This window comes from Mustela nivalis, assembly GCF_964662115.1.
Source record: "Mustela nivalis genome assembly, chromosome: 3".
NCBI classification, from domain to species: Eukaryota; Metazoa; Chordata; class Mammalia; order Carnivora; family Mustelidae; genus Mustela; species Mustela nivalis.
Genome location: NC_139022.1, coordinates 73,955,572 through 73,978,087, shown reverse-complemented (window position 1 = coordinate 73,978,087; position 22,516 = coordinate 73,955,572). Strand labels below are relative to the sequence as shown.

The window sequence follows — 22,516 nt, the reverse complement described above, 5'->3', positions numbered from 1 at the left end:
AAGGAATTAAGGAATTGTGACATTTGAGGTTTCAATGGAAGGACATTTTTTACTTGGGTTTTGTTTTGTTTTATTTTATTTTATTTTTAACTCCTTGCTGTCCTTCTGGTCATACCCTATAAGCTGAACTAAAATTTAGGTTGAATGAATGGTTTCATTTTTCTCATTCATCTACAATATGATTTTTCTTACATTGGGATTATGGAGTTCTCTGAGAAGCTGTTGATAGTTATGGATATTCTCCTGAGAAAAATTTGTATGACATACCTGAAAAATGATTGTGTAACACTTTTCACTTATGATTTCTGAGGTTCTCATACCTTGTAAAGATCTTACACAAAATTTTCGATGAGGCAGAGAGGGAGAAATTTTTGAATGTTACCTCAACTTACTAATGTCATGTCAGACATACTGAGTTGTGCTTTCTATTAGAGAATATATGGCTGCATACTGATTACTGTGAGATGGGAACATATCTATCTTGGTCAAGGAGATACTTATTTTAGAAAATAGTTTTACTTAGCCATTATCTGCATGAATCAATGACCTATCTGCATTTTTGTTTATTTCTGTGTTCGGCACAACTATCCATTACACGGAGTAGCATTTTTCTTGAACTTTCAAAGTACAGCAGACATACTGTGAAGCTGAACTTGGATGATCCATCAGTGTAGACAGCCCTTTATTATTTTCAGGTGTGTTTCCTGTTCTGGAAGTTTTTCAGAATTATGTTCCTATTTCCATATGTACCACATAGACAGTTGTCCCCTTTCCATATATTTTAATCAACTAAAATGGAGTGGTGAAATGGGACAGGAGGATGTCATAGAAACACAAAGGTATAACCTCACTCCATAGTTCTTTAAATTTCTTTTTCTAGACTGTAGTTTGGAAAAATACAGTTGGCAGGCTGGCCTTGTTTTTATAAATAAAGTTTTATTAGAGCACAACCACACTCATTAGTTTATGTATTATCTCTGGCTATTTTCACTTTATAAAGGGAGAGGTGAATATTTGTGATGGAGACTATATGGCTCATAAACCATTTTTAGTGTCTGCTCCTTTAAGAAAGAGTTGGCTGTTTTAGACAAAGGACAAAGAAAGATAAGAGAACAAATTTATATATGACCACAAGCTGTTGTGTAACTCATTTAGTTTCCACAGCAAGGTTGTTGCTATGTGAAAATTGCTTATTTATACTTAAATTCTTTAGAAGACCCCAAGTTGCCCTGAAAGGCTCAGAGGCAATTTCAATAGCCTCTTTAGGCTACTTTGGAAAATCTCCCCAATTTTCCCTTTTGCTTTCATCCCTCATTATTCTTGGGATAAAAACCAAGTAGAGTTGAGAGCCAATCAACTTGGTATTGGGGATAAAAGAGTTATCCCAAAAGAGTTATCTTCCAGAGCTGAGAGGGAGAGAATTAGAAGTTTTATCTCAGCACGAGATCAGGAAGGGAAAGAGAGAGCTATGTAATCCAAGAATAAATGCATTTTATTTGGGAGTCTCTTTTTTCATTCTTAGAAATTTTGCCAGTGATTTTAAATGAAAACGGATTTTCTTTCTAAATTAGGAAATGCTAGGGAGACACTAGATTTTCTTCTTAAAAAATAGATCTGTGGAATTTCTTGAAAGGTCACTTGTAAAATGCTCTCTCTCACACACACAGACACAGACAGCTTTTGCAAAAAATATTATCTGGATTCTGGGGCAAAGACCATGGGGTTAGTATCTGGGATTTGACCTTCTTTCTGCACAGAGCTGTCAGATATTGTACAAGCTCTGTTGGAACCAGTGTTGTTTGGGATGCTATCTGAGATGAACTGGAGATCTTGGGGTTTAGTTGCAGTTGGTGCAGGTATCTGATTTTAGCAGGAATCAGAGGTGCTCTTTTATTCATATTTCTGTAAAAATAACAAAACAGTTAACTGGGAGCCAAACCCACACTGTGAAATGAACTTAAACAAATGTATTTCCTAGGAGTTCTCTGTTGGTGTATATGACAGGCTGAAGCATTGTAAGCATTTCAAGTTGAACAGCCACATCTTTTTTTTTTTTAATATTTATTTATTTATTTTAGAGAGAGAAAGAGAGAGAGTATGAGTGGAGGGAGGAGCAAGAGAGAATTTTTTTTTTCCTGAGGCTAATGGATATTCATATTTTTATTTTTTTAACATCTTAATTTTATTTTTTTTTCATGCTCCAAGATTCATTGTTTATGCACCACACAACAGCTACATCTTGATCCAAGTATCCTGTGTATTTGAATTGTGACTGAGTATACATACTGTTAGGGAGATGTCTGTCAGAGAGAATTTTGGGCTAAACAGGTTTTGTGATTGTGAGGTGGGAAATGGTATGAGTAAGAAAAGACAATGTGTAATATTAAGCCAAAGAAAGAATATGTGTTTACTAGAATATGCTGTTATGGAACCTGGACTGGATCCTGGCGGAAGAACCAAGCAGCACTCGGGGACTTTGGAGGATTGGAGTTTTATTTAACACCGGTGGGCTCAGAGGAGGTTGTTCTCTAAAGGTCTGAGCCCCGAGTGCAAGCAGGGAGGGGAATTTATACCCTTCGGCATACTTGGTACCTTTGGCACGCATGGGAAACAGAGTAGGAAAGAACCCGGAAGGGCTTTGAGGCAGGAACTGGAATTCCCTTGCTTGTTGGCCATCTTAGAGCACAGTTTTTCCCTATCAATGCTAGAAATTTGCTCCAATTAATAGGAAACAGAAAGCCATCAATATCTTAGCAATTCTTTTTTTTTTTAAGATTTTATTTATTTATTTGTCATAGAGAGAGAAGCTAGAGCAAGCACAGGCAGACAGAGTGGCAGGCAGAGGCAGAGGGAGAAGCAGGCTCCCCGCCAAGCAAGGAGCCCGATATGGGACTCGATCCCAGGACGCTGGGATCATGACCCAAGCCGAAGGCAGCCGCTTAACCAACTGAGCCACCCAGGCGTCCCAATATCTTAGCAATTCTTTGACCTGGTAACACCATGCTAAAGGGAGACAAAGTACTTTAGCTTGGGTTCCCAGTACCCAAACAAAAACAGAGCCTGAGACAAGGGTTTGAGTACAGTTTATTTTGCAAAATAAATTTACTCTGATCAGAGGTTAGTAGGTGGGAGGGAAAGCCAAAGAAGGATGAGTAATTGAGTCGGTCTTTGCTGCAAGCAACTGGTGCCTCAACTCACTGGGCCTTCTGAGAATCTGTGTAGACTATTAGAATTGTCCATCTGTGCGGCAGAGAGGTAAAATGTTTCTCCTGGCTCATGTCCTTCACTGGTCAAAAGGCGCCCCACAAGGAGTAACTTCTTGCACTTCCCCATGAAGGGTAGCAGAATTTATGCCTCTTTGGCATAAGGAATATTGGGTGCTGATTATTTTTTTGAAAAAGATTTTCATTTATTTATTTGAGAGAGAGAATGAACAGAAGCAGGAGGAGTGGCAGGCAGAGGGAGAGGAAGAAGCAACCTCCCAACTGAGCAGGGAGCCGAAGTGACCTGCTACCAGGACCCTGAGATCAAGACTAGAGATGAAGGTAGACACTTAACCAACTGAGCCATGCAGGCTGATTATTTTGAGAAACTGCAAATGTATGAGATGTTTTGAAATAGGAGTAGGAATTACCATTTTGTAAGAGAAATCTACATCAGAAAGGGGGCATATACTTGGAAGAGAGCTATTTATTGACAGAGATAACTTTTTCATCTGAGAGACTTACCTGCACAGAGGGGCAACCTTTGTTTATCAAACATTTCCTCTTTTCATTTCCGCCTCTGGAAGGTCCAGACATCCCTGTCCTTAGTTTAAGGTGGTATATAAACATCAATCATTTGGCCACCTTTGGAATCTCATATATTTGTGGGATGAACATAATTAAAATTTTTTTTCATGCTTGCTTCAGCAGCAAAAATACAAAAATTATTTTTCTGTTCTGTTAATCTGTCTTTTATTATAAGGGAATCTTAGTCACAGAACCTAGAAGTGTAGAGGAAAATTGGTTTTTTTCCTCCCCTTTACAGGTTTGCTCGTGTGTAATGGCGAACAGCTTCTTGCAGGAGTCTTAATACCTGTAGTGTCAGAATGTTCATGGCACCAAATGAGACACAACCCACAGCTAAGGTAAGCTGCTGTCAGCTCACAGCTGTGAAAAGCTTGTTTCCATAGCAGCAACTGGAATCAAGATGTTGGTGTAAGAATTTTAGGTGGGAAGTAGAAGTGTGTATTAGAGTTATACATTGTTGTGTAACAACTTACCCCAAAACTTAATGGCTTGAAGCAATGGAACTATTGCCGTGTCTGTAGATCAGGAACCAGGTAGAGTGTAGCTCACTCCTCTGCTTCTTCACAGGCTGCAATCAGGGTCTCAGATATAGTCATCTAAAAGCTCAACGTGAGAAAGATCTGCTTCCAAGCTGTAGAATTCACTTCCTTCCCAGGCTGCTGCTAGTCTCTAGTTTATGATATGGTATGGTGGGGCATCAAAAGGCACATAGAGGAGCAGATAGGCCCTCACATCATCTCTGCTTTCTCAGTCCCTTAATTTTTCAGTTCAGTTGTGGCTAAAAGTGGTTTCAAAGGTTTCTCTTTTTTATTATTATGTTCCGTTAAAGACGTTTCTACTGTAAGCCATGCTGAATAGAAATGAGAGCTAATCTTACTCTCTAAAAATAATACTATACCATTAATCTAAATATTGCCTTCTATATTGGAAGTATAATGGATTTTTTCTTTACACTTTTTTCTAATACTTATTCTTCAAAGTTTATAATAAATTGAGCCAGAGATTTTTAAAAAATATATTTAACTTTAGTTGACACACAATGTTACATTAGTTTCAGGGGTACAGCTTAGTAATTTGACAAATTTGTACATAAAGCGATGCTCAACACAGGTGTACCTGCCATCTGTTTTATTACCTTGCTATTAAGTGTCACTGACTGTATTCCTTATTCTGAGCCTTTTATTCCCATGACTTATTCATTACATAACTGGAAGCCTGTATCTTCCTCTCTCCTTCACCTATTTTGCCCATCCCTCAGTCCTGCTCCCCACTGGCAACCATCAATTTGTTCTCTGTATTTGTAGGACTGATTTTGCTTTTTCTTTGTTTATTCTTTTTTTTTTTTTTAATTCCACTTATGAGTGGAATCATATGGTGTTTGTTTTTCTCTGTCTGGTTAATTGCATTTTAGCATAATAACCTTTAGGTTCATCCATCTCTCAAATGACACGATCGCATTCGTTTTATGGCTGCATAATATCCCATTGTGTAAATACACCACATTTTCTTCATCTATTGATGGACATTGAGGTTGCTTCCATATATCTTGGCTATTGTAAATAGCGCAATAAACATAAATGTACATACATCTGTATTTTTTAATTAGAATTTTCATTTTCTTTGGGCAAATACCCAACAGTGGAATTATTGGGTCATGTGGTATTTCTATTTTTAATTTTTTGAGGAACCTCCATACTCCTTTCCACAGTGGATATATCAACTTACATTCCCACCAATAGTGCATGAAGGCTCCTTTTTCTCCACATCCTTGCTAACACTAGTTATTTCTTGTCATTTTGATTTTAAGATGGTATCTCTTTGTGGTTTTGATTTGCATTTTCCCTGATGATTGATGTTGAGGATCTTTTCATGTGTTTGTTGGCCTTCTGTATGTCTTCTTTAAAAAAAAAAATGTTCATTTAGTTCCTTAGTCCATTTTTTAATTGGATTATTTGTGGATTTTTCGTGTTGAGTTGCATAAGTTCTTCATATATTTTGGATATTAACCCCTTTATTGGATATGTAATTTGCAATCATCTTCTCCCATTCAGTAGGTTTTCTTTTTGTTTTATTATCCTTTGCTGTACAAATGCTTTTTATTTTTATACAGCCCCCATAATTTACTTTTGCTTTTTGTTTCCCTTGCTTTTGGATATATGTTGTTAGGGCCAACATCAGAGAAACTACTGCCTATGTATGTTCTCTTCTAGAATTTTTATGGTTTCAAGTCTCACAGCTAGGTCTTTAACCCATTTTGAGTATATTTTTATGTATGGTGTAAGGTCGTGGTCCAATTTCATTCTTTTATGTGTAGGTGTACAGTTTCCCCAGCACCATTTATTGAAAAGACTGTCCTTTCCCCATTGTGTATTCTTGTCTCCTTTGTCATAGTTTAATATAATTGTGGGTTTATTTCTGGGGTCTCTGTTTTGTTCCATTGATCTGTGTCTTTATTTTTGTGCCACTAACATATTGTTTTGATTTCTACAGTTTTGCAGTATGTCTTGAAATCTGGGATTGTGATGCCTCTAGTTTTGTCCTTCTTTCTTGTTCAGAATTGCTTTGGCTGTTTGGAGTATTTTGGAGTTTCATACAAATTTTAGTATTACTTGTTTTGGTTTTGTGAAGATGGTATTGTTATTGATTCCATAGATTCCTTTGGGTAATACGGACATTTTAACACTATTAATTCTTACAGTCCATGAGTATGGAACATCTTTCCATTTGTTTGTGTCCTCTTTAATTTCTTTCACTGGTGTTTCATAACTTTAGAAATACAGGTCTTTCACTTCTTTGGTTAAGCTTATTCCTAGGTATTTTAATTTTTTTGTATACTAATAAATGGTGTTATTTTTTCAAATTTCTCTTTTTGCTACTTTGTTATTAGTGTACAGAAACACTGTCAATTACTGGGTATTAATTTTGTATCCTGCCATTTTACTGAATTTATTACTTCTGGTAGTTTTGTGGTAGGTTCTGTAGGATTGTGTATGTATAATATTATGTCATCTATAAATAGTGACAGTTTAACTACTTCTTTACCAATATGGATGCCTCTTATTTCTTTTTCTTGTCTGATTGCTGTGACTATCAGGACTTCTAGTATTACATTAACTAAAAGTGGCAAGGGTGGACATCCTTGTCTTGTTCCTCACCTTAACGGAAAAAGCTGTCAGTTTTTACCATTGAATATGATGTTAACCGTGGGTTTTTTATATATGGGCTTTATTATGTTGAGGTATGTTTCCTCTAACTCTACTTTGTTGAGAGTTTGCATCATGAGTGGATGTTGAAACTTGACAAATACTTTTTCTGCATCTGTTGAGATGATCATATGGTTTTTATCCTTTGTTTTGTTGATGTAATATATTACATTGATTGATTTGCAAATATTGGGCCATCCTTGTATCCCTGGAATAAATCCTACCTGATCATGGTGAATGAACTTTCTCATGTATTGTTGTATGTGATTTGCTACTATATTGTTGAGGATTTTGCATTTGTGTTCATCAGAGATATTGGCCTGTGGTTTTCTTTTTTGTGTGGTGTCATTGTTTAGTTGAGGTATTAGGGTAATGCTGGCCTGCTAAAGTATATTTGGAAGTTTTCCTTCCTTTTCTATCTTTTGGAATAGTTTGAGGAAAATGGGTATTAACTCTTCTTCAAAAGTTTGGTGTAAGTTGCCTGTGAATCCTTCTCGTCCTAGACTTTTATTTTTTGGCATTTTTTTGATTACTGATTCAAATTCATTACTTGTAATTGGTCTGTTCATATTTTCTACTTTTTCCTGGCTCAGTTTTGGAACTAGGAATTTATCCATTTCTTCTGGGTTGTCCAGTTTGTTAGCAATTAATTTTTCATAATATTGTCTTATAATCTTTTGGATTGCTATAGTTATTTGTTTTTATTTCTTCTCTCTCATTTCTGATTTTATTTATTTGGGTCCTTTCTTTTTTTTTTTCTTGATGAACCTGGCTAAAAGTTTGTCATTTTTCTTATCTTTTCAAGAACCAGCTCTTGGTTTCATTGATTTTTTTTTTCCATTTATTTTTTTAGTCTCTATGTCATTTATTTTTGCTCTGAGCTTTACTATTTCCTTTCTTCTATTCACTTTGGGCTTTTTTGTTAGTTTGTTTTTGTTTTGTTTTGTTTTGTTTTTCTTTTTCTAGTTCTTTAGAGGTAACTTTAGATTATTTATTTGATCTTTTTCTTGTATTTTGAGGTAGGCCTATATTGCTATATAATTCCCTTTTAGAACTGCTTTTACAGTGTCCCAAAGATTTTAGATTGTTATGTTTTCATTTTCATTTGTCTCCATGTATTTTTCAAATTTCTTCTTTTGATTGCTTCATTGGCCCTCTGGTTGTTTAGTATCATGTTTAATCTTGATGTATTTGTGGGGTTTTTTTTCTAGTGATTTATTTCTGGTTTCATACCATTGTGATCAGAAAAGATGCATGATACGATTTCAATCTTCTTAATTTTATTGAGGCTGGTTTTATGGCTGAATATATGATCTATTCTTAGCTGGAGATGGTTTGTGATTCACTCAGGTGCCCCTTAGTTTTTGAAACAATGCTTAGGGGAACAAAAGGATGCTAATCCCAATTGTCTCTAGGTATGATTCTAGCAACAGGAGTCCCGTGCTGGTGTTTGGCTCTCTAGAAAGAATATGTTATTAGGACACAGAATATAAGAGTTTAAAAATCATTGATAAGGTCAGGTGTTTGAACAATCTGCATTTGCTGGAATCTCTGTCTCCCACACTGTGGACAGTTTACTTTTCCAAAGCAAATGTGACCATGCCCATACATCCTTTCTAAACAATTATTTTAGGTGGAGTATATGAACATTAAATTGAATATGTTTTACTTACATGTACTCACAAAGAAAGAGCTCCAAGATACATTGATAGAGGAAGTACATTACAAAACAATATACAGAAGGTGATCTTATTCAAATGAAAATAAATATTGAAAAACTCTGGATGAATATACTAGTATGTTAATAATGGGGGTTGTAATAAGTGAATTTTCACCTTTTCCTTTAACTGTTCTAAAACTTTTGAGATTTTTTAGGTTTTGAATTACTCAAATCAGAACAAAGACATAAATGAAAAATATCATAGTTTCCTAAACATTTTTTAACAGATAAATCTCAACTTCTTCAGTCAGACATGAAACACACTTGTTGATTAGCTTCCACCAAACCGTGATCTTATCTCTCATAATAAGCTCTCTACAAAAGCCACATTTTAGACACAAGAACTATGTCTTAAAGATTCGATTCCCTCTGTCTGGAATACCTTTTCTCTCCTGTTTACTAAATGAACTCCTATTTATCCTTTAAAGCCCATCGCAAAAGAAATTACCTCTCTGAAGCCACTTCTGATTTCCCAGCTTTTATCCTCGGAACTCCTTGGGAATGTGGGGTTTTTTGGTTGTTGTTTTTAAGATTTATTATTTATTTATTTGAGAGAGAGAGAGAGAGATTGAGAGCGCAAGTAGGGGGAGGGACAGAAGGAGAGATAGAATCTTCAGCAGACTCCCCTCTGAGCTCGAAGCCTGTCATGGGGGTTAGTCTCATGACCCTGAGATTATGTCCTGAGCCAAAACCAACAGTCAGATGCTTAACTGACTGAGCCAATCAAGGGATCCAGAAATGTGTTTTTTATAGCCCTTATTCCATGCTATTTTAACTCTTCTATCTCTCTTCTTTAGGATGGTAAATACAAGTATTCATATTTATTCTGTGTGTTCCCTCTATAATTGGGAACATAAATTTTCATATGTTTGTATGTTTGTGTATATGCTTGTATGTATTTCTGTGCTACTATGTTAAGAGTTACTTAGCTGTACTGATACAAATTAGGCTAAGTGACAAAACTATAAACTAAAAAGAATAAATATTTTTCTATACTTTCAAATTGTCTTTGTTGTTGGATTTGTTATCTGTAATTTGTAATACATTTCTAGAACTAAGTTACATGAAAAAAGAGTAAGAGAGGGGGAAAATGGTAACATATAAAACCAAATAGCTTTACTTTATGATCCAAAGGTGATTTTAAAGTCTTACTGTACTCTGAAAATTCTTTTCATTTAACAATTCTGGATACATATATGTAAATATATATAGTTTAGATTATAGTTAATTTTCTCCTAAGACACTGAAAGCATAGAAGAGAGAACTGGATTCTGTTTCACTAAAACAAGCTGACAGCTCTGGTCTGATCCCAGAATCTAAAGAGCTACAATGAGGTAAAAAACAGCCTAACTTGCAGCTCAGACGATGAATAAGTTTGCCAAGCTACATATTAACAGCAAGCTCCACTGGGTTTATAAACTGCCCAGACTTGGCACACCCTGGGTTCAGTTTTATTCTTAGTTTGTTAACACTTCAGTGTCATGTTTTAGAATAATCCAAAATAGCATGCTTAATAAGAGCAATGCAATCTATATAGTGGTTCGCTGGGAGATAGCAAATGGCATGGGTATGTCCCTGTTCAATTATGGTTCTCCCCAAGGCATTACAAATGCTTCAGATACAGCAAATAGAAATTCAGGAATAGTGTCCACCCTAAACGTTAAGTAGTCCTTCTCTTAGGTTAAATTCACTGTTACTTCAACCTAAAGTCAGAATTGTTAACTTTTAGAACTCAAGATGTGAGGATAGAAGGCAGTCTGCAGTTTCACATGCTAAGCTTTAACAGAGTAAAGAGAAGTGTCTAATTTGGCCAGTGACTGCCAGTGCTACACAGTGGTTAACAGGGTCCTAATGTGGAGACATATCAATCAAGACAAAGCAAGAATTAGAGGGAAATGAAGCAATTCCTCATTAACAACTAAGTGCCAATAAAAATGAAAAAGCAAATGAAAATGAATCAAAAGGAAATTGTCTGCCTATAAAAAATTACTGGAGAAATATGGACTATCTGCTAAAGCATATTGCCATTTCTTTATCCTCAGATCTCCATTAGGAATGAAAAATAGTTGAATTATACTAAAACTTCTCTTGGAAAATCTGAGTACCTTTGCTGGTTATTTTTTTACATACCAGCTTTCTCCCTAAGTCAGATCCACTTTCGGCTGTTCTCTGCTCTACTTTGGGCTGCAGAACAATCACCCCTAAGCCCCTGGTCTCCTTGATAAATGACCTTGGCCAATGACAGGCATAATAAGAAAGCAGCATAAGAAAGATAGGGCCTTTTTTCCTTGCATTGGGCTTACTTTGGGATTTCCCCCCCACACACACATTGGGTGCATTCCTCTACCACTAGGGGTCCTCCTAAAAGGACCTCCCTCCCTGGCTTTCTATCTCATTTGACTTCCCAAATCTATTGTCTCTCCTGCAGCTTCAGGTCTGTGCATGATAATAGATGGCTTCCTGTGTTGCTAGTTTTGGGAAGATTCCAACATAATTTTGGCTTCTAAGACCTGCCTACATCTTTGTGATTGGTCTTTTATTAAAGTCTATTTTATCTGTGAGTTGGATTTTCTTTCCCCATGGGAACTGAGTGATGCAGCTCTTTTCTGAGCCCTGAGAGGTGGTTAAACTCACTACTAAATCACGAAGACACCTGATTTTGTGTCCTTAGATCCCCTTTCTTACGCTTCTGCATATCAGTGTCAATTATGGAAGAAAATGTGCTGTGGATCGTATACTCCACTGTAGTTCTGATGAGTTCCAGTCATAGAGCTGCCCAGGTCATCAAACCATATGCCAGTCTTTCTAGGAGCTGATCTTATGCACAAGGTAGTTGGGCAATGTTCCTCTCAAAGGCTTGAGAAGAGCACTGTTGGCTGTACAGATAGGGCCTATAATAGGAGGGTAGTGTTAGGAGAGATGGTGACACACTGTCCGAGGTGAGGAAAGTGTGTGATGAAAATTTTTTTCTATCCCACATTGATACTTGAAAATTTAAGTGACCCCTCAGAGAGAGTATAAAATCTTACTGCTGGAGGGAGTAGAATTCACATAGTCCTGTGGTTTCACTTTATAGATAAGAAAACTGAAGGGCAGAGAAATTAAGTTACTTTTATAAGGCTAAATAACTACTTAGCATGGAAGTAGGACTAGAACTTCAACTCCAAGTCTGTACCGATCTCCTCGTACTCACTACACTGCTCAATAAGATCTTGCTGTGTGCTATGGAATGGACAAAATAGCATGTCAAAGTTAATGCTAAAAATAATTGATACTGATCAAGGGAAAAACAATTAGGAATTGGTCTCTATTTAAATCAGTCATTGGATGCCAGAATTACCATGAGATAGGAGCTAAAACCTCAATTTTATAATCTTATGTCTTTATTTTAAGATGGCTTCTGTTGAGGAAGAGAGGGAGAGGAGGAGAAACCATAGGGAGGAACATAGGTGAACTTCCTAAGAAATAAAACAAAATGTTTGCATCTCACATATTACATTATCTCCTCTGTCAGTAGACATCAGTCATCTGTGATGGAGCATGCTGCGTTTCTTCATGAAACCAGAGAGCCTTGGCTCATTCAGTATGGGATTAAAATACAAACTGATTTTTCAGTCATCCTTTAGTTTGAAGTGTGTACACCCACCCATAAGATTTCCTTTTTCATTTATTTAAGGTTTCCTGTCCATTTGTGGAAAATTTAAACCTACTTTCCATTATAACATAGATTCCCTTAAAGTCTGAGCTGTGGTGATTAGTTCAGGGTTTTGGAGTCAGACAGCCTGGACTTAAGCACTCCCTCTGACATTTCTACTAACCATGTGATTTTGGGAAAATACCAAGTCTATCTGAGCCTCAGGTGCCTGCCTGAGGATGATCATAGCAGTTGAATTACTGATCTTTTTAAGGATGTTGAATTAGATTTTTTTTAAATTAGATTTTTAATTTTGCAAGATTAAAAACAGTACATGTGAGAATAATGATTTATAACTACAATCTTCCTTGCCCTCTCTTAAAAGTTTCCCAATTAATAAGAAAAAAAAAAAAAGTGAAATCCTTGCTGTAGAAACTGTATTTCATTACAGATATCCAGGTACAGATACAGAGACTGTTGGTGATACAAGGGTTCTCCTTGCTGTAGAAACTGTATTTCATTACAGATATCTAGATACAGGTATCTAGCTCAGAGAATTAATTACTGATGATTTAACTTGAATTTTATACTTCTATACAAGTTATAATAGTAAAGGGCACAGTTACCTATTTAAATTTAACAATTTTTTATTTTATATAAAAAAACAAAGAGTGCATTGGAAATGTTATCCAGAGGAAATTACCTTTACCTCCTGCGGCTATGGAATTTTTTTCCTTTTTGTTTTGTTTTATGTTGTTTTTCCTGAAACAAATTCTGTGGTTTAGTTTATTTTCATCTTGTATTGAAAGTTTTAAAGGCTAAGAAGAAAATTGCCCAAAAAGGAAAATATTGGCCTGGAAGATTGAAGTGCATATTTGCATAATTCAGACTATATTCTCTCTCTCTCTCTCTCCCCTCTACATCCTGTAATTGAATAAAAGTTCTAGTGTCCAGAATCTATAAAGAACTTAGCAAACTCAACACCCAAAGAACAAATAATCCAATCAAGAAATGGGCAGAGGACATGAACAGACATTTCTGCAAAGAAGACATCCAGATGGCCAACAGACACATGAAAAAGTGCTCCATATCACTCGGCATCAGGGAAATACAAATCAAAACCACAATGAGATATCACCTCACACCAGTCAGAATGGCTAAAATCAACAAGTCAGGAAATGACAGATGCTGGCGAGGATGCGGAGAAAGGGGAACCCTCCTACACTGTTGGTGGGAATGCAAGCTGGTGCAGCCACTCTGGAAAACAGCATGGAGGTTCCTCAAAATGTTGAAAATAGAACTGCCCTATGACCCAGCAATTGCACTATTGGGTATTTACCCTAAAGATACAAATGTAGTGATCCAAAGGGGCACATGCACCCGAATGTTTATAGCAGCAATGTCCACAATAGCCAAACTATGGAAAGAACCTAGATGTCCATCAACAGATGAATGGATCCAGAAGATGTGGTATATATACACAATGGAATACTATGCAGCCATCAAAAGAAATTAAATCTTGCCATTTGCAACAACATGGATGGAACTAGAGCGTATCATGCTTAGCGAAATAAGTCAAGCAGAGAAAGACAACTATCATATGATCTCCCTGATATGAGGAAGTGGTGATGCAACATGGAGGCTTAAGTGGGTAGGAGAAGAATAAATGAAACAAGATGGGATTGGGAGGGAGACAAACCATAAGTGACTCTTAATCTCACAAAACAAACTGAGGGTTGCTGGGGGGAGGGGGTTTGGGAGAAGGGGGTGGGATTATGGACATTGGGGAGGGCATGTGCTTGGTGAGAGCTGTGAAGTGTGTAAACCTGGTGATTCACAGACCTGTACCCCTGGGGATAAAAATATATGTTTATAAAAAATTAAAAATTTAAAATTTAAAAAAAAAAAAGTTCTGGGTTTTTTTGTTGTTGCTGTTTGTTTTGGGTTTTTTGGGGTTTTTTTTTTTTTTTTGGTAAATGTTCAACATATGATTTTGTTTTTTTACTTCCACTAGACTAGATAAAACCAACACAAGACATAACTAATATAACTAAAGCCATTTCAAATGTAATTTCCAATATTACCAGTTACCATGGAAGTTTAAAGAATCAATTTTGAGCTACCCTTTCTAAAAATATTGACCATACTCTCATTTGTTAGCCATTATGATCAATTTCATAAACACTAGCAGAAATATAGCATTTTAATTTCATTTTGGCTTATGTTGACTTCATCGTGAGCCATTTGTTTGGATTCCCGGGACAGAAGTTCCATGTGTAATCTCTAACCAGATTGGCCTCTTCCAGTTGGTCAAATCACCAAGTCAGTCCATCATTCATTTCCAAGGCCTCTCATGAGTCTCTGACTTCACCCTCATTCCTATTTCTAAATTGTACATGTCAACATATAACATCTCTATTATATGTTTACATATTAATGATAAATACTCTTCCCCATTGAAGGTAAGCATGGAATTATTAGCAGTTGCCTTCATGTAAGAGCTAAACTTTCTCCTCAGTTTCTGCCAATGGTGTTTGAACCCTTTGTATCACCAACACTTTCAGCAAGGTTTAGGTTCCATTACCAAGAAGAAAATATTCAAACAATAGTGACTCCAAATGTCCAGGAAGACATTTGCTGGCTTGGCTCAGCATCTCTAGGATGTCTTGGCTTGGACTTCTAAGATTCTCTGTTTTCACATCATGAATCCAAGATGCATGCTGGAGATCCTGTGATAATTTTCATTTCCTGGCAAAATTGTTTTATACAAAAGGCAACTCAGTACCTTCTGCTTATATCTCATTGGCCACCTTATCTGTAAGGGAGGCAGGAAAATAAACTATTTATAAGAAAAAAGAAGGGAAGAATCGGTATTAGTTTGGATAGTGCTTCTACCACCCCCATTCAGTCTTAGTTGATGGTAATTCTTCTATTTCCACCTTCTATAGATATTAGAATTCTGCCAGAGCACTTACTCAAAATAATTTCCATATTTTCCATGATTCTTATATATTTGTTTTCTTATTTAAAATCTATTGCCCATGTTTATAAGCGATGTTATCCTCAAAAATTTCAAGAACAAAACAAAAATAGAACTTTGGTGGAAAGGGGACAGGGTCAAACATGTTGTTTAGTCACAAATGAAGCATAAATTGATAGGGGGACCAAATGCATCCACTCTAGTGGATATCATGTGTGCAGTGGGAAATGAGTGATTAATATGGATGCAACAGGTTGCTCCGCCAGAGCCCCCAGAAATCTCCTTAGGGTGGTGGGGGGATACTATTGTAACTACTTGCGTCTGTTATCCCTTCTGCTGCTTCTGATCGGACTCTGTGTTTTGGGTTAGCCTGGCTTTTGTGTGTCTGGTGAAGCAGGCTGTAATTCCTGAGCTCCGGAGAGGGACTGGATCTCTCTGACGTTGTTAAATTCAATCCAGTGTGTATATATCCACAAAGAAGCCAAAACTAATTCCAAAATAACAACAAAAAGATTTAAATAATCTCTAAGGGTCGGAGAACAGCATCACATACTTAAAAATTCACTGGAAGATGCAGCTTTGGGAAGTCCAGGTGAAATGGGAACTAGGTTCTTAGCATCAGGAAAACTGAGCTGCCTGGATGTAATTAGATGCAGGATTTGCCATACCGGCTTTATGTACACAGAGAGCTATGTGCAATGCTCACTGAGGCTGTGATAGGACAAACATTCGCCTTATACAATAATTTGTAGCTTTTAAAATCTGTAGCAGTTGGAGCTCTTGTGCCGTTGTTGGCAATGTCCTGATCCACGAAACAGTCAACTGTGTCATGATGGGGCATACGGTTCTGTGCTTACTTGGAAATCTTAGGGACCTTTCAGGGGCTTGCCTTTTGATGTCTCTCTATTACTTCCATGAAATAACATACTTTCCAATCTAGATATGGAAATACTTTCCTATCTGGAAGTTCTGTGGCCAACCTCTGAGTCATCCATTCCACAGGTCAGTGCAGTTCAGTGAACATCATTGTGCTCTCGGGAGAAGGTAACATTCCTGCCCTCAAGAAGCACTCAGTAACAAGGAAGTGGCACTGGCCATCTTTTCCACGTGTACATGACTCTAGATCTCTGAGTAGCCTCTTTTTTTAGGTGAAAGCTTTTTGAGATGGCAGGTATTCTTTTTACTTAGAAAAGGTAACTGTCACTAAAAGTTAACATGGTTTAAACTGTTTGTAGCATGTGAAAAGACGTTCAACATTGTTAGCCATTAGGGAAATGCAAATTAAATGCAAATTAAAACCTGAACACACTAAAAAAATCAACAGCTTCTGTTAGACCTGTCAGAAACAAGAGATCCTAGGAAAAACTGCTGCCCTCCAGTATTGGAGAGACAGACAAGCAGGTATTGAACTGATTGGCCGATGGCTGGAGGCTCACTGCGGACAAGTCTGAGAGTTAAAAACTCTGCTGCAGCCCATTGGAGGGGTGCCCCAACGCTTGTATGAGTTTTCCTTCCAGTTTCTCACAGTGTGTATCAGATAAAAATCCTCTCATGCTTCTGGCAGAAGAAGGGGGAAGGTCACCATTTTGCATAGCCAGAACATTCTGTTCTTAACAAAGTTTGTCCTCAGTAGAGACTGTTTTCAGAGCCTAACCTGCTGAGATTTTATCGGAGCCTATAAACCTAGGTGACTTTGGTTGTGCAGTGACTCTTCAGGTCCCCAAAAACATGAGCCATGAAAGACATAGTTGATAAGCTAGGCTTTGATAAATGAAAATCTTCTGCTCTGGAAAAACAGTATTAGGGAAATGATCAAATAAGCCACAGACTGGGAAAGAAATATTTGCAAAAGACAGATCTAAAAAAGAATTTTTATCCAAAGTATACAAAGAACTCTTAAAACTTAGCAAGAAGGAAACCAAAAAGGGACAAAAAATAGCTATTAACGGAAGCCTCACTAAAGATATACAAATAGTAAATAAGCATATGAAAAGACACTCCAGGTCATGTGTCATCAGGGAAATGCAAGTTCAAACAGTGAAATACCACCACACACCCCTTAGGGTGGCCAGAGTCCCCAACACTGACAAATGAGAATGAGGATGTGGAGCAGCAGAAACGCTCATTTGTTACTGATGGGAATGAAAAATGGTACAGCCACTTGGAAAGACAGTCTGGTGGTTTCTTGCCATATGATCCAACCATCTTACTCCTTGGCATTTACCAAAATGAGTTGAAAAGTTACGTCTACAAAGAAACTTGCACATGGATATTTATAGAAGCTTTATTCGTAATTGCCAAAATTTAGAAGCAATCAAGATGTCCTTCTATAGGGGAATGGATAAATAAGCTGTGGTACATCCAGAAAATGAAATATAAATCCGTGCTAAAAAGAAATAAGCTATCCAAAAAAAAAAAAAAAAAGCTTCCAAGCCATGAAGAGACATGGAGGAAACTTAAAATGCATGTTTCTAAGTGAAAGAAGCCAAAGTGAAAAGTCATACATACTGTATGATTCCAAGTATATGACATTGTGGAAAAGGCAAAATTATAATGATAGTAAAAAGACGAGTGGTTGCCAGGGCTTAGGGAAAGGAAGAGATGAATAGGCAGAGTACAGAGGACCTTTAGGGTCCTGAAACTATTCTGTATCATGATACGTTTGCTAAAACCCTAAAATGTGTAACATTAAGAGTGAACTATAATGCCATTAAGAGTGAACAGCGGGGAATATCAAGAGAATTAGGCTGAATGAAAAAGCCTATCCCAAAAGTTTACCTGAAGTATAATACCGTTTATGTAACATTCATGAATGAAGAACACATTAGCAGTTGTCAGGGCTTGAGGAGGGCATGGAGCATGAGGGAAGAGTATGCAGCTATAAAAAGTACAACAGGAGGGATTTAAGAAAATGTCCTGTGTTTGACTGTATCAGTGTCAGGATCCTGGTTGTGATTCTTTACTGTAGTTTTGTATGACATTATCATTGGAAGGGGTGCTAGAGACATGGTACACAGGCTCTCTCTGTGCTAGTGAATCTATAATTGTGTTAAAATAAAAAGGCTTCCTGGCGATTCACAGACCTGTACCCCTGGGGATAAAAATATATGTTTATAAAATAAATAAATAAATAAAAAGGCTTAATGAAATAATGTAAGACAAAAAAAGATGATTAAAACTTTACAATTTGTTTCTTAAAAAACAATAACAAAACCCCACTGCCATCCTCAGGGGCTATTTGGCTTTCTTTCTAGGCCAAAGACTCTAGGCTTTCCTATGTGAATTATTTGAATCTAGTTATCAGAGAAAGGAGAGAAAGGAGGATGAGGGAGATGAGAAAAAATAAAATAAAAAGGAAAGCACTTAAATGTCTAGCATGTTGATTAACTAGATCATGATCCATTCATGTAATAAATGCAACTATTACAAGGTCAGCTATGAAAGAATACTTACTCGTTGGGGAAGTGCATGTCTTGGTCTGTTAAAACAGAACTAAAATACATCAGTATTGTCAAATATTTATTAGTATTCACAAATTCATTCAACAGATCTTGCATATTCAACAAAAAATACCCTAAGCCTACCTGCTCCACGTGTTGGGGATAGAAAAGTGAGCAAAAAAGCTCCCTTATGGCACTCACAGTATATTGATATGTGAATTTCTTGCCCTTTTCTTTCCTTCAGCATCATTATATTCAGATTTCCAGTAAGTATTTATTGAGTACTGCTTCTGTGCTCAGTACTCTGAACAGTTTCATATGGGATCCCATGGACATATTTTATGTAGTTTGTGACCTTAGAGGGATGATAATTTGGGTGGAGTTTAAGATGCATGAACGCATAATAAAAATCAGAGGACAGTAGAATATAAGGTCTATTTCTGCATTGTTATAAGTGTTCACATCTCAGACATCATTCTGGATGGGCGTAGGGGAATGGTCAGTCCTTCTGGGTGTACCCAGACACCTCACAGTGTTGATAAAAGGAAACAGAATCTCCCGCCGTTGACTCTTGGCCTGGGTTTCTCTCTATAGCCAATGCCTCACTGATTCTTCAAAACCATTTTTATTGTTTGAGCCATCTTTGCTGTAACCATGCCCCTCCTAGCTGACACTCATGTTTCATTTCAGTGTAGTCTGTGCACTTTCTGAATTTGAATTGGCGGCGTCTGAGCCCAGCTTCCCTGCAGCAATCTTTACTCCCTTTCCAAAAGAATTGGTAAAAAGCGTTTGACCTCTTTTATGTGTTAGTGACCCATTGAGCACATTAAAAGCCCCTCAGTAAGTAAACCTGAGGACAGCCCTGGAATTCTTTTCCCAGCACTGATTCTCTAGAGGCTGATAAAGACATTCCCTGAAGCAGTTATGACAGCCTGGAGAAGCACAAGCTTGGAGAAAGATGTGTTTCCACGGTGGTATATGAAAGGGAAGTCTTTCATTCAAGGTTGCAGAAAATGGCACATGGAGGCAAGAGTGTAGGACACCCTGCTGATAATGCCATTAAAAATCCTTGGTATAGACTTTCAGAAATAGAGCATTACTGCTTGGCACAGGCATCACTATACATTGGAGAGAAAAAGATGACATATTTCATTATATAGTCTCTATGTATCCTTTCTATTTAGGGGATTAAGGGACATTTGCTTCCACCTCTGTTAAGCACTGCATGAACTAAGGCTTTCTCATTAGCAAAAGGAGACATGGTTTCTTTCTATTGGCTCTCAGGACCCTAAGCACTTTCACATACTTCCACAACTTACGATTCCACGAAGACTATAATTTGTTGGACATTGTTCAGTGAATGGTGGAAATTGTTTGCAATGAGTCTCACTCAGCAACTTGGAGGGAACCGCTCTGTGTTCTGTTTTGTCCTAGTCTGTGGAATAAGCCTTAATAAAATTCACATGCCTAAGAACTGTGGTTGCCTGTGAAACTATTTCATCTAACAATGAAATATTTGGATTGGCTGACGTGGACTACCAGCTGGCTAAACACTGGTAAAGCTGGGTGTATTGAAGTGGCGTCATTAGTAGAAGTTGGCATGCAGTTCACCGAGATACAACACTATAACAAGACCGTGTCTAGCAAATAATGGGAAATATTGTAAAAGGGAAGGTGAAGCCTCAAGCCTGCAGTGTTTATAAAGTGCTTTGCAATTGCAAATGGGTTTTCTAAAGAGTCATTTTTCTCCCTTTCAAAAGTTTACTTGTATATCCAACATCATGATACCCTGATATAAAAGTAAAATGTTCCTTTAAGGAAACAATGGTGGTTTGTTAGGGGCCCCAGACCAAATTTCCCAAGAGACCATCTTACTGTTATTGTTTAAGTCATATTGACCTGAGGCTCAGAAAATGCAATCTCAGCAGCCGGCTTTATTCTCTTTACATGTTCGCTGTCTCCCATGACAAGCCTTTAGGGTTACAAAAAATGTACATTGAAAACTCTCATTGTTTGTTTTTCCTGAAGTTCCCTATAAAATGTCAGTATCTTTGAAGGGGTTCTCCTTGAATTGAACTCCTGAGGTTGGAGATTTACCAGGTTGATTTAGGAGTTCGAGATCCTGCAGCGTTTCCATAAAACGAGGATTTACAGTTCATAAATATACTGACAAAAGTGTGAAGATACATTTTTGTTCTTGAAAAACTATTGGAACAAAGGTACTTTTCATAAAAAAGCCCAAGCACTGCCATTTTCTTCAGACAAAAATCTATTCTGGCTATGTGAAGTGGCTTTTCCTGCTTTTCCTTGCCAACTGTTTAAGATGGTTCCCCCCGCTCCCCACCTCCCCTCCCTCCCCACCCACTCCACCATGCACCACTTCCTCCTGAAGGTGCTTAGATGGAAAGAGGAATTGAATTCTAGGACAGGTAACCAGTGACAAGCATACGGAAATGAAAGGAAAATGTGTATAGTAAGGTAGTGCACATTCCTTCTATTTGCCTCATCCCTGCCTGGGTTCCCCTTCCAGATCACTATACTCTGGTTCTGATATTTACTCTCAGATGGTTAGCTACGGTTTTTTGTTTGTTTGTTTGTTTTGTTTCAACATACAGCAGCAAATGACTTGGTTATTAATTGGCATTAAATTGTCTTCTCTATTTGAGGCAAGAAAAGTATGCCATGTTCTGGCCTTACACAATGTTATAGGGAACAGTAAGGAAATTGTGTCACTAATGGATCTTTTCAATAGATGATAGAAGTGGTGTGAGACTGGTACTTGCATAGTTCTGTGGGAAAAGGCCTGGGTTGAATAACAGCAACGGATTCACGAGCCTGGAGAAAGTCTCTGGACTTTTTTTCAATTTAGTTGTAAATTGAATTGACATGGTTTCCAAACTGAGGATAAATGTCGGCGCTTACCTGGAGGTTAAAGAAAGGACAGCCTTCCTTTCTTTATCCCAATTTGCTTATTTTATCCCAGTTCTCCATTCTGATGTGATTAAACATTTTGCTCCATAAACTTTTAGTAACCCAGGAGAGAGGATGTGTTGTGCCCTCCACCCCCTTGATACTGAAGTTTGAATGTGAGAAACTATGTTCCAGTCCTGGATTCACCACTGACGATAATTTATTGTTCAAGCTGGGACACTTTGAGAGTAAAAGATTGCTATTAATACTTTTTGCCAGGAGAAAAGGCATAAACCAAGACTGTCCTTGGAAAACTGGGATACATGGTCATTCTACCACTTATTTTGTATTTGGGCAAACTAACCCATCTCCTTAAGGTTCTAGTTCCTTACCTATAAGAGGGAAATAATAATATAAGAGGGGAATAACAAGTTCTTTATGTTATAGGATTATTCTAAGAATGTAGTGAAATAATATATGTGCAAGCGCTTTGTGAACTATGAAGTATGAAGCCATATACGATGCAAGTGAAATCATGATAATATATTCTGTCAGCTGTGGCTGGAGAAAACTCTCAGAGAAATATCTCTGTATGTCTTCTGGGATGAGAGCAGAGATTTGAAAGCAACAATTGTGGATATAAAACCAGATAAAATTGGGTTTTCTAAGGGAATTTTGAAGGACCCAAATTAAGATGGGCTATTTTTGATAGTCTTTTCCTTTAAACCAATGTAATTTTTTAACAAGAAGTAGACCCTAATGTGAGAAGAGGATTGTGTTTGGGGCAGTATTAGGAAATGTTGAGGATCCTGATGACACAGTTAGACAAGGCCGTATC

General features: G+C 37.2%; 1 long non-coding RNA gene across 1 annotated transcript in view; it reads left to right on the top strand.

The window, feature by feature from the left end:
• Positions 1-22,516, top strand: part of LOC309861646 — a 151,228-nt gene that overhangs the window by 42,028 nt on the left and 86,684 nt on the right. The window contains exon 2 of the long non-coding RNA XR_014310088.1: positions 4,030-4,129. This is a non-coding gene — a long non-coding RNA (uncharacterized lncRNA). The remainder of the gene's footprint in view (positions 1-4,029; positions 4,130-22,516) is intronic.